This window comes from Vicia villosa, linkage group LG3, assembly GCF_029867415.1.
Source record: "Vicia villosa cultivar HV-30 ecotype Madison, WI linkage group LG3, Vvil1.0, whole genome shotgun sequence".
In the NCBI taxonomy this organism is placed as follows: Eukaryota; Viridiplantae; Streptophyta; class Magnoliopsida; order Fabales; family Fabaceae; genus Vicia; species Vicia villosa.
The window spans coordinates 40,404,336-40,415,861 of NC_081182.1; positions in this window are offsets into that span (position 1 = coordinate 40,404,336).

Here is an 11,526-nt window from a genome sequence, read left to right on the forward strand (position 1 = left end):
TTCTACAGCTCCATTCTTCTCGTCTCGTCTTGCTGTCCAAGGACACAACCCATGGAATCTTCTAAGACGGTTAAGTACATTATCAAAGGTCTTCCTTCCACTGGAGGAGACAAGATGGGTGGTTCGAGCAGATATTCCTTAATGTTGTCGAACGCTTTGTGACAATCGTCTGTTCAGACGCAACTTTGATTTTTCCGTAGAAGTTTGAAAATAGGAGCGCAAGTTGCAGTCATGAAATATATGAATCTTGAGATGTAATTCAGACGTCCAAGAAATCCTCTAACTTGTTTCTCGGTTCTGGGCGAAGGCATTTCTTGAATTGCCTTGACTTTGTCTGGATCTACTTCGATTCCTCGTTTGCTGACAATGAAACCAAGGAGTTTCCCTGAGTAGACACCAAAGGTACACTTGTTGGGGTTCAGGCGAAGCTGAAACTTCCGTAAGCGTTGAAATAACTTTGTCAGATTCTGTATGTGATCTTCTTCATTTTCTGATTTGGCAATCATGTCGTCCACATAGACTTCCACTTCCTTATGCATCATGTCGTGGAAAAGTGTAGTCATGGCCCTTTGATAAGTTGCCCCTGCGTTCTTTAGTCCAAAAGGCATAACACGGTAGCAGAACGTGCCCCAGGGGGTGATGAAAGCTGTTTTTTCCATGTCTTCAGGTGCCATTTTGATTTGGTTGTATCCTGAAAATCCGTCCATGAATGAGAAAACTTTGGATTTTGCTGTACTGTCTACCAACATATCAATATGTGGTAAAGGAAAATCATCCTTAGGGCTAGCTTTGTTCAAATCTCTGTAGTCGACGCACATGCGGACTTTTCCGTCTTTCTTAGGAACGGGAACAATGTTAGCTAACCACTGAGGATATTCTGAAGTGACGAGGAAACCTGCGTTGATCTGCTTTTGAACTTCCTCTTTGATTTTCATGGCCATCTCCGGATGAGTTCTTCTTAATTTTTGCTTGACCGGAGGGCATTCTGCTTTTAATGGCAAGTGATGCTCCACTATACTGGTATCCAACCCTGGCATATCTTGATAAGACCAAGCGAAGACATCTGAGAATTCTTTGAGCAGCTGTATCAAACTCTCTCTGATCTCTGAACTGAGCGAAGCTCCAATCTTAACCTCCTTTCTGTTTCCATCGGAACCAAGGTTAATGATCTCTAGAGGCTCATTGTATGGCAGAATGGCCTCTTCCTTTTGTTGAAGTAATCGTGAAATTTCCTTTGATATTTCTTCGTCTTCTTCTTCCTCGGCCTCGAATACAGGAAACTCAAAGCTTGGAGAAGTCATACGGTCGCACGTTTCAACGGGGTATTTTATGATTAATCTGCATATGTGTGATAAGTTTTATTTAGACAACGAGGGAAGACTCGGTGTATGCAGTTAATGAAATTTTTGATGTTTTTTAGGGTGTTTTTTAGGATTACCAATTTCCGAAAAAAGAAAAGGAAAAACTAAACGAAGGAACAGAATGACATTTTTATTTATGGACAGTCATTTCTTGAAACAAAGACCCTATAAAACAAAACTCTATTGCTTTGGGCGAAGCAAAGAGGGACATTTAACTAAGAAATAGTAAAATGCAAAGCCCTATGAAACATCTCTTCACCCTGGGCTATGGTGAGAGGACAAAATAACGGTGAAAGTTCCTACTTAGGAGTGCGAACAACAGTTGTAACTTCAACAGCTGTCCAATAGTGGCGAACCCCATTGTGCACTAAGTAATCTGGAACCTTAGGCTTAAGCTGGCCTGTGGTAGGTCTTGATTTACCAACCACTGTCTTTGCAACACTCAGACGATCTTCTTCTACTTCAGCAGACTGAGCGGTGTGAGCATACCCTTTCCAAGTGGAGTATGTCGGTTTTTCTTTTGAGGAAACTTCCAATCTTCTGAATGGAGAGACTCGTTGTCGGAGACACTTTCGAGATCATCCTCTTCTGTACTTTGGTCTTGCTCTTCTCCCAAGATGGCATTGACTAGATATGTGAACTCTATATCCGTAGCCTCGGAAGGTGACTTGGGGATATAATCCTCAATGACGATTTCACCAGTCGATGATGATGAATAGCAAGGGTTACACATCCCTTTTGGCTGAGAGAGGTACTCAAAATCACTGTTCCATCCAGTTGGAACAATGTCTTCAAGAGAGATTCTTGAACTTTCAGGAGCGGAGTATTTCACCATGTAGTCGAATTTTCCGCTTGGTTCTCCTAATGTATCCCAAGTCTCTTCGGGGATAGGAGGAACTTCTTCTGATGAACCATGACTTCTGGTGGTGAAGCTGTCAGTAACTTCATCACTGCTTGGTTGAGTCTTACTTTCAGATCCTTTAGTCGGATAACAGCAAAGTGGTTCAGATTCTGATAGGGAGATGTATCCTGCTTTGTTAAGATAGGATAACCATTCCTCTTCATCGGTGCTTTCCGTATCGATGATATTGACTGTTTGTTGAACAGGTTGAAGAAAACCTCCACTGCAGAAAGTTTCTTGAATAGGGAGAACTACCTCAATCCCTGGGATAGTCTTTGATGATGTCGGAAAGAATCCAATTCCTGTTCTGTTCTTGTTGTTGGTAGGAATATTAATGTGCCCCCAACCACTGGTAGTGCCATCCTTTACAACTTGGATTGCATCTTTGTATGAAGAGATAGACGCTGCTTTCTCCTTTCCTTTGTCTAAGGAAAGCGCTTGGAATTTAGTTCCAACAACTTCTTTTGGTTCTATGTCGGAGAATGATGACAGGTTGCTGACGATCAGAGCTCGTTCTCCACATACGGTTACCAATTTGTCATTTCTTATGAACTTCAGTTTCTGATGAAGTGTTGAAGTAATTGCCCCAGCCTCATGAATCCATGGGCGACCTAGCAAACAACTGTATTGTGCTGGAATATCCATAACTTGGAAAGTGATTTTGAACGTCTGAGGTCCAATAGTTATGGGAAGATCCACTTCTCCGAAAACTGACTTTCTTGATCCATCAAATGCTTTGACGATGACATGACTTTTTCTTAGAGGGTAATCTTCGAAAGATAATCTTGATAATGTTGATTTAGGCATGACGTTGAGCGAGGATCCATTGTCTATTAGGACTCCTGTGAGTGTATCACCCATGCAGCCAACTGAGATGTGAAGTGGAAGATTGTGGTCCACCCCTTCTTCAGGAAGATCTTCGTCACAGAAACTCAGATTAGTTCCGGCGGAGATGTTGGCAACGATGTTGTTGAATTGGCTTATAGTAACGCCAGGTTCTACAAAAGCTTGTTCCAAAACTTTCTGTAGAGCTTCCCTATGAGCTTCAGAACTCAATAGCAGGGAAAGAACAGAAATCCTAGACGGAGTATGTAGTAATTGATCTACAATGTTGTATTCACTCCTCTGGATTAACTTCAAGATCTCATCATTTTCTTTCGCTTGAACAGCATTGGTCGGATGATTGTCTTGCCTATGTGGTACTTCCTCCGAAGGTTTCTCCACATTTTCTGTTGTTCTGTTGAAGACTCGTCCACTTCTGGTGACTCGACTAACATCAGCAATGTTGACAACAGACGGTAATGGTATTTCCTTACCATTTTCAATGAATGTAGCGTTGTACTTGTATGGTATAGCCTTGCTGGACTCATACGGTACAGGACCTGGTAAGTAGATGACTAGCGGTGCAACTGCTGCCTTCCTGCTATCATACTTGACTTGCATAGGTTCACCTTGATTAATTTGAGGAGATACGGTAAAGACTTCATCATCTTCTCTGTTGGCAAGAACAGTAATGGTATTGTCATCCATCAACTTCTGAATATCGTTGCGAACACGTAAACATCCTTGTGAATCTCTTCGGCAGATTCTGCATCTACTGTAAGCGTGGAAATCTGTTCCAAAGTAGGCAAGTCCATTTAAAGTTTTGTGGAACCTGACTACCGATCCTTCAAGGTCTTCAACTTTGTAGATTTTGTATTCTCCTGGACATCCTTGAACCATGTTGATGTCATGTTCAGTTCTGACTCGGATATGTTGAATCCATCCTAAGTCCATTTGTTCTTGTAATGCAGCTTGAACTACGGCACATCCTTGAGTATTCTTTGGACAAATTTCACATGTGAAGTAGTTGTGAGGTGGTACATGACCGTACCCAGCTTGTTTAGCGTGCATCTTGACAAGATTTTCCCCTATCTGACGAATGTCGTAGATTTGAATGACATTGGGGTGTTGGTCTACCAGATTTACTGAAGCTTCTTTGTGCTGCGGCAAAGGATTTGCTTGGACGTTTGGATTAGTATCTTTGAAGGATAGCATTCCGCTCTTCACTAATCGTTGGACGTCAATCTTGAAAGAGAAACAGTTCTCAATATTGTGACCTGGTGCCCCCTGATGATAGGGACAAGATTGGTCAGCCTTGTACCATGGTGAGGAACTGTTTGTAGGATTTGGAGGACTCCTTGTCTGGATGAGTCCTTTTGCCAGTAATGTTGGAAACAATTCTGCATACGGCATTGGTATGGGGTCAAAGGCAGGATACCTTGGAGCCCGATTGTTGTAATTTGGAGGTCGAACCTGTTGCTGAGGTTGCTGCGACCTTTGTTGAGTTTGTTGTTGCGAGACCTGAGGTTGACAAGCTGGCGCTGAGTTAACAACCGGAGTTATTGTTGCAACTTGAGGTTGGAATTTCTTCTTGATTTTGTGTAAGACATTGCTGACATCTTGATCCTTTTTCTTCTGGAAAGAACTTCCATACTTCCTTGGACCAATAGAAGATTCTGGTTCTTTGTTCAAGCGTCCTTCTCGAACTGCTTCTTCTAAACGCACACCCATGTTTACCATCTCAGTAAAATCACTTGGTGCACTTGCAACCATTCGTCCGTAGTAAAATGGACTCAAAGTTTTGAGATAGATTTTTGTCATTTCTTTCTCTTCAAGTGGTGGACAAATTTGAGCAGCAACTTCACGCCATCTCTGAGCGTATTCCTTGAAGCTTTCTCTATCCTTTTGAGTCATGGCCCGGAGTTGATCTCTGTCGGGAGCCATATCCAGATTGTACTTATACTGTTTGACGAAGGCCTCTCCGAGGTCTCGAAAAGTACGAATCTCTGAACTGTCCAAGTTCATGTACCATTTGAGTGCAGCACCAGTCAGGCTGTCTTGAAAATAATGAATGAGCAATTGTTGATTATCAGTCTGAGTTGACATTCTTCGAGCGTACATCACAAGATGACTTTGTGGGCATGAATTCCCTTTGTACTTCTCGAATTCTGGTACTTTGAATTTGTGAGGAATCTTAACATTTGGAACCAGACAGAGGTCTGCAGCATTCTTTCCAAATAGATCTTGTCCTCGGAGAGTCTTGAGTTCCTTCTGCATTTGCAGAAACTGTTCCTGGAACTCGTCCAATCTTTCATACACGCCAGCATCCTCACTTGGAGCGTGATGATATACTTGTCCGCCCTGCGGGGGAAAAGTATGCATAATGGGCTGTGGAGAAGCCATGACAGCAGATCTTGGAATCTCAGCGTTCTGTTGTGTGAAACCCATTGCCGTTGCTCTTGGAACTTCAATTTCCAGAGGTTTGTAACCCTCCGGTGGACGCATATCCATGGTGACTTTTGGAGCTTCAGAAGCTGGAGGTATGTACCCTTCTGGAGTAAAGTTATACGGCATGCCCCAAGGTCGATCAGGCGGCATGGTATACTGAGGAACAGGAGTAGAAACAATCTCGGAAACCACAGTCCTTTGTGGTTCTTCTGGCGTTGGTCGATTCTGCGCAACTACCAGGGCTTCTACCATACTATTGAGCCTTTCAACAGTACCTTTGAGAGTATTAATCTCTTCTCTGAGTTCTTCATTCTCTTGCTCAAAGTCTTCCATTCTTTTCTTGCGACTTGAACGAGTGTTGTATGGATGAGACAGCTTGAAAGTCTTGGTTCACCTCCTTCTCCTCCTCTCTTTCTGGAGAAAGGAAAGTGACTATTAGATCCGCGACAATTCTCGTGTCAGTGCGTACGACTAAAGCGATGTATGATATGCAATTAAGTTATTATTTTTCAAGGAAACACCATAATTACGTTATGAAACATCAAACTTTTATTAATTAAGCGAAAACGCCGTTTTTTACACACTTTGAAAATGGAAATACAGAGAAACTGAGAGAAAGGACTCTAAAACTTTGATGATGAGCCGACTTCACGTTCTAACATCTTCTTCTGTTTCTTGAGCTGAGCGTTCTCTGACGTGAGCTGATCGATGATCCAGGAAGCAGGAGGGATATGATGAGAAAGTGACGTTTGTGTCACTTGTCGATCGAGTACTTCAAGTAACTCATCCTTCCTTCTTAGGATGTTATGAATCTCAACGTTTTCTGTGTTGACGATTCGATACTTGTTCCTCCAAGCATTCCTTTCTTGGCATACCTTGTTTAATGCCTCTTGCAGTTTTTCAACATCGGTGGAGAAAAGGTAAATTGGTTCCCTTAGGGGAATAGGTTCTTGATGTTGATATGGCATCCTGAGCTTGAATGCTCTGACGCGTACCCATTGAAGGTAAGGATCCAGGGAGATGCAAAGATGTTTTCCTAACAATCTTCTCCCTTTGCTGTGAACAAGACGCCAGGCTTGGACAATTTCCTTCTTCAGCATGTTGCCATGATCGTCGATGTTCTTGAAGAACAGACCCTCCAATTGGATGTTACTTGGAATATTTTTCATAGGATAGCCGTATTGACGACGGGCTAAAGCTGGATTGTAACTGATTCCTCCCTTAGTTCCAATAAGGGGTACGTTGGGAAAACTTCCGCAACTGAAGATGATCTTGGTTTCGTCGTTGTCAGGACTACACCAATCAATGTCTGTATGAGTGAGAGACATGATTTTCTGTGACCAGTAAAGGCCATCCCTCATGTTCCAGAAAGTGCTAGACTTTGGCAGGTGCGAAACGAACCATTCGTATAACAACGGTACGCAGCATGTGATTAATCCTCCTCGCTGCAGGTTTCTTGAATGCACAGAGTGATAAGCATCCGCAAGCAAGGTTGGAACTGGATTTCCAATTAAGAAGATCTTAATTGCGTTGATGTCGACGAAATCGTTAATGTTAGGGAACAAAAACAATCCGTAGATAAGCAAAGCCAAGACTTCCTCAAAAGCGCTCATATCTTGGATGCTGACGAAGTACCGAGCTTGATCAAACAGGAATTTGGAGGGCAATCCTTGAATTCCTCCTCTACTCACCATATGAGTTCTGATGTCGACTACGTTCAAAGGAGTAGTTGCAGCAATGATAATGTCGTCAGGATTCTTTTCCAAACCGGAGTACGGATCTTGCGCGTACACGGGTATTCCAATCAGACGAGAGTACTCCTCTAACGTAGGCATGAGCTGATAATCTGGAAAGGTGAAGCAGTGATACGTTGGATCGTAAAACTGTACCAAGGTGGGAAGGATCCCATCCACCATGTTGGTATTGAGCAAAGGCAGAAGTTTTCCATACTTCTCCTTGAAAGCCTGGGGGTTGACCACCAGTTTTCCGAGCTTTCCCAGTTCCTCGACCTGGGGAATCTTGAAGGTGTATTTCCTAGCTCTCTTTCTCCCATAATCCATGGTATAGATCCTTAAGTCCTTTCTCCGTTTCTCTCTTTCTATGAAGTTCAAAACGTTCGTTATTTAGTTTCCTTGAAAAACGACTCGAAAAAGACTCTTTTTGTTTTTAGTTGTTTATTAATGAATGATGCATGAATGCATGAATGCACACACAAGAGTTTTAAACAAACATGGCGTTGAAGGGTATAGTGGTCATGAAGTCAAAACGCAGTCTCCCGCCCCAATGGTAAACTAAGGTTAAGGATTTTTGTACCTGTAGAACGGGTTCTAGGGGTCTCAGAGTTTTTGCTCAACCTTAAAGATACGTTGACTGGTATCTATAAGAGAGTTTTCTCTGAGTGTAGTATCTGCGTGACAATTACTTCCGTAATCACCGCTCTACGTCCTAAAAAAGGCTTTAAGTGGGGTTAATGTGTTTCTAGGTCCTCCTGGTACAAATCAGTCTCGGAATGCAATGGCGCAGTTAATCACAACCAGCCAGGCAAATCCCAAGAGTAGAATTGGAAACCAAGATTAGAGGGCCTTCACCGGGAAGACATCCTCCATCCTATCTTATGTTGCACTCAAATCCGGGTATAGGATTTCTCACCACAAGGGGGAATCAAGCCCTTTCCCGATACAGAATAAACAAAATAAACAAATATATATGCAACAAACACATGATATGACACAGAGGTTAGGCAGGACCTCTCTTGTTTGAGGGGGAATTTGGCATCCCTAATTCCTCATTGGGGCTGGACCAGCAACAGGTCAACCATTGGTTTGGATGAAAAACCAAGGTTTTGAACACTTATATCCCCAGCAGAGTCGCCATTTTTCTGTGGTGTCGTTTTATTTTACCTCCCCGTTTCACTTGGGAGGACGGCACGCTAGACCCTTCACGCGAAATTTGGAAGGAGAATGCGCCCGTGGTGGGATGAATTTTATTTCAGTTCTTCCTACGATATCACACGAACTTTCTTATTTGTCCTACGAGTAGGAAAGGGGAAAAAAGATCTCAACTAAACCCTAGGAGTTTGCTAAGTGTGGGGATTTACACCTAGACTAGAAATTCTGGAGTCCGGGAGGTCGGTTATACATAGGGAAGTGTTTAAACACCCTACATATCTGTAGTACTCTACAGGAACCTTCTCTGTGTCATTGTGTTTGTGTTTGCTGCTAATGATTGGGAAAGTTTCTCCTTTGTGTTAGGAGAAGGAATTGAATTGATTGAAGAAAGACAGACAGATAGACAGACTGACTATTTTTGGTATTTTATTAGCTCGCTGAGATTCCTTGTGAACCTCATGCCTACATATCCCTAGTGGAAGTCAGAGCTTAATGTAGTTCGGGGAACTAACTAGGGAAATTAATTGTTTTTGGTGCCTTGCTTGAAGCTCAAGGTTGAAGCTTGGAATTAAATCTCTGTTTACAGTAAAGAGACATGAAATTATCTCTACAGAGAGGTATTTGTACTATTCTACCACAAACATTTTGAAAGAGTGACAGAATAACTGGATTCATTTCATTCAAGAGGGGGACCTTACTTGGGTGTACAAGTATGCCAGTCAGATGCCTCTTAAATGAAAGAAAAATGCTCGTCCAAATTAGGGAAAGTGTACAAGTCTGGGGATGTGCCAGAGCATGTCTTTCAGAGTCCTAAATGGGAGACTTTGATTGAAATTGAATTTGAAATGTTTGTTTGTTTGAATGTGGTAGAGTAGTAAAAATATCTCTCTATAGAGATAAGCTATGTCTATCTACTGTATAAAAGATTTGACTTTAGCTGGCTTGTATGAGGCCCAAGCTTGAGGCTTTTTGATTGATTTATTAATGATTATTGACTCTGGGAGATGGCTCCACTGGGGGTTAATTACAGGGTATTTTTGTGTTCTGTACAAAGCCCAGAATTGAGGCTGACTCTGTTTAGGGAGACTCTATTTGTGTGCCTTGTACAAAGCCCAAGGTTGTGGCTGACTGTTGAGGATAATTGAATGAATGACTTTATTTTATGTGCCTTGTACAAAGCCCAAGGTTGTGGCTGACTCTAGCTAGGGAAAACATTATTTTCTGCCTTGTACAAAGCCCAAGGTTGTGGCGGACTCTTAAATGAATTAAGTATGGATGACTATATGGGGAAAAGATCCTAAGTGTTAGGAATCTTTGACACATGAAAGATATGGTTTATCTGCCTTGTACAAAGCCCAAGGTTGTGGCTACTGAGTGATGAAGAACTCACTGGGGAGACTCTATTATCTGCCTTGTACAATGCCCAAGGTTGAGGCTGACTCTTGACAGGGGAGTTTTATTGTTTGGGTGCCTTGTATGAAGCCCAAGGTTGAGGCTAACTGTTTTTGTTGGTTTTAACTCTACTGGAGATTAAAAAGACTGTTTTTCTTTGGAAGCTAACCCTTTCCAGGGATTTTGACTCAGCTGGTGAATTTGTCTGTTAAAAGACTGACTTTATCATGTTTTTTGGAGGCTGACCCTTTCCAGGGGTTTTGACTCTTTTGGGGAAATTATCTCCTAAGAGAATGAAATTATTGTTTTGACATTTTATTAACAGACTGTTGGAGGCTAACCCTTTCCAGGGGTTTTGACATTTTAGACAGATGTTGGAGGCTAACCCTTTCCAGGGGTTTTTATTGAAATGAAGGAATGGATTGATTTTAAATGACTTTGGAGGCTAACCCTTTCCAGGGATTTTGAGATTGAAAAATGGATGGCAGAAAGATTATCTAGTGGAGACTCTTTGTTTAAAGCCCAAGCTGAAGGCTGACTCAATGCTGAGGATGACCAAAACATAGATCCTAGACTCTACTAAGGAGGATTGATGAAGATAAGGGTGACAGAGACTGTCCATGTCTCTCATTCCAAAAGTGTACTCAATGTAGAATTGAGACAATCTTAGCTTGTTTTGAAGTCTGGTTTAAATTGGAAGAAACTCACCAGGGTAGGCTAAAAGGTGACTAAAGACCTGTTCCTATGTTTATAAGAAACCTGATGGGTCCTTGTATACAAGCTCAAGAGGAAGCCGGAAATGCTTTTAAGAAGCCTGTGGGTCCTTGTACAAAGCCCAAGAGGAGGCTAATCGAGGGTCCTTGTTATAGCACAAGAGAAAGCTTATGTGGTTTCGAACTTATTTTGGCTCTAAGCAAATGGGTAAGAGGTTTCACCGGGAATAATTCCTCTTTGGGTGGATGTGTCCTATTTATTTGGATTCTAAGGTTTTTGCCAAGATGTTTCACCGGGAATAATTCATCTTGGGGGTTTGAACTACAGATCTCTAATTAGGAAAGAGCCTTCACCGGGAAGACATTCTCAATCCTAGGTCATATTCCTATAATATATATATAGTTTAACTGTCCTAAGGTTTATACTCAAACGCAGTTCTAAACTAATATATGCACAGTTTATATTTGACAGTAATTTAAATAAAGACTGTAAATTGAAAGCTTGTAAAGCCTAACCTGGATGGAGTGGAGGCCATTGAAGAATGTATGTACAGAGCCTCAACAGTAATTTTGTTGTTTTGTTGATAACAGTTGAATATATATATATGATAAACAGTTAAGGGTTTTTTTGAAAACAGAAGAAGTGAAGATGGACAAAGGTCACATAGGTATCTGAAGAGTTTCACCGGGAATAATGCCCTTCAAATACCAGAAGAATGTTTTGAAAACAGAAAGAAGATTTTGAAAATACAGTTTTGAAAAACAAGCTAAGAAGAGAAGATTTTTTGGGACTTATACTCTATTAGAGGCCCAGTACTTTACAGTACTGGTTATGAGAGCAATTTGAAAATGATTTTGAATGATATAAGGTTTTGTTGTTTGAAAACCCTAATCATTTGATTTTATCAGAGATTGAAAACAGTTTTGAGATTTGACAAAAGTCAACTTAATTAAAGCAAAGATGAAGATCTATGCCTAATTAAGACCTAAGTGATTAGGGT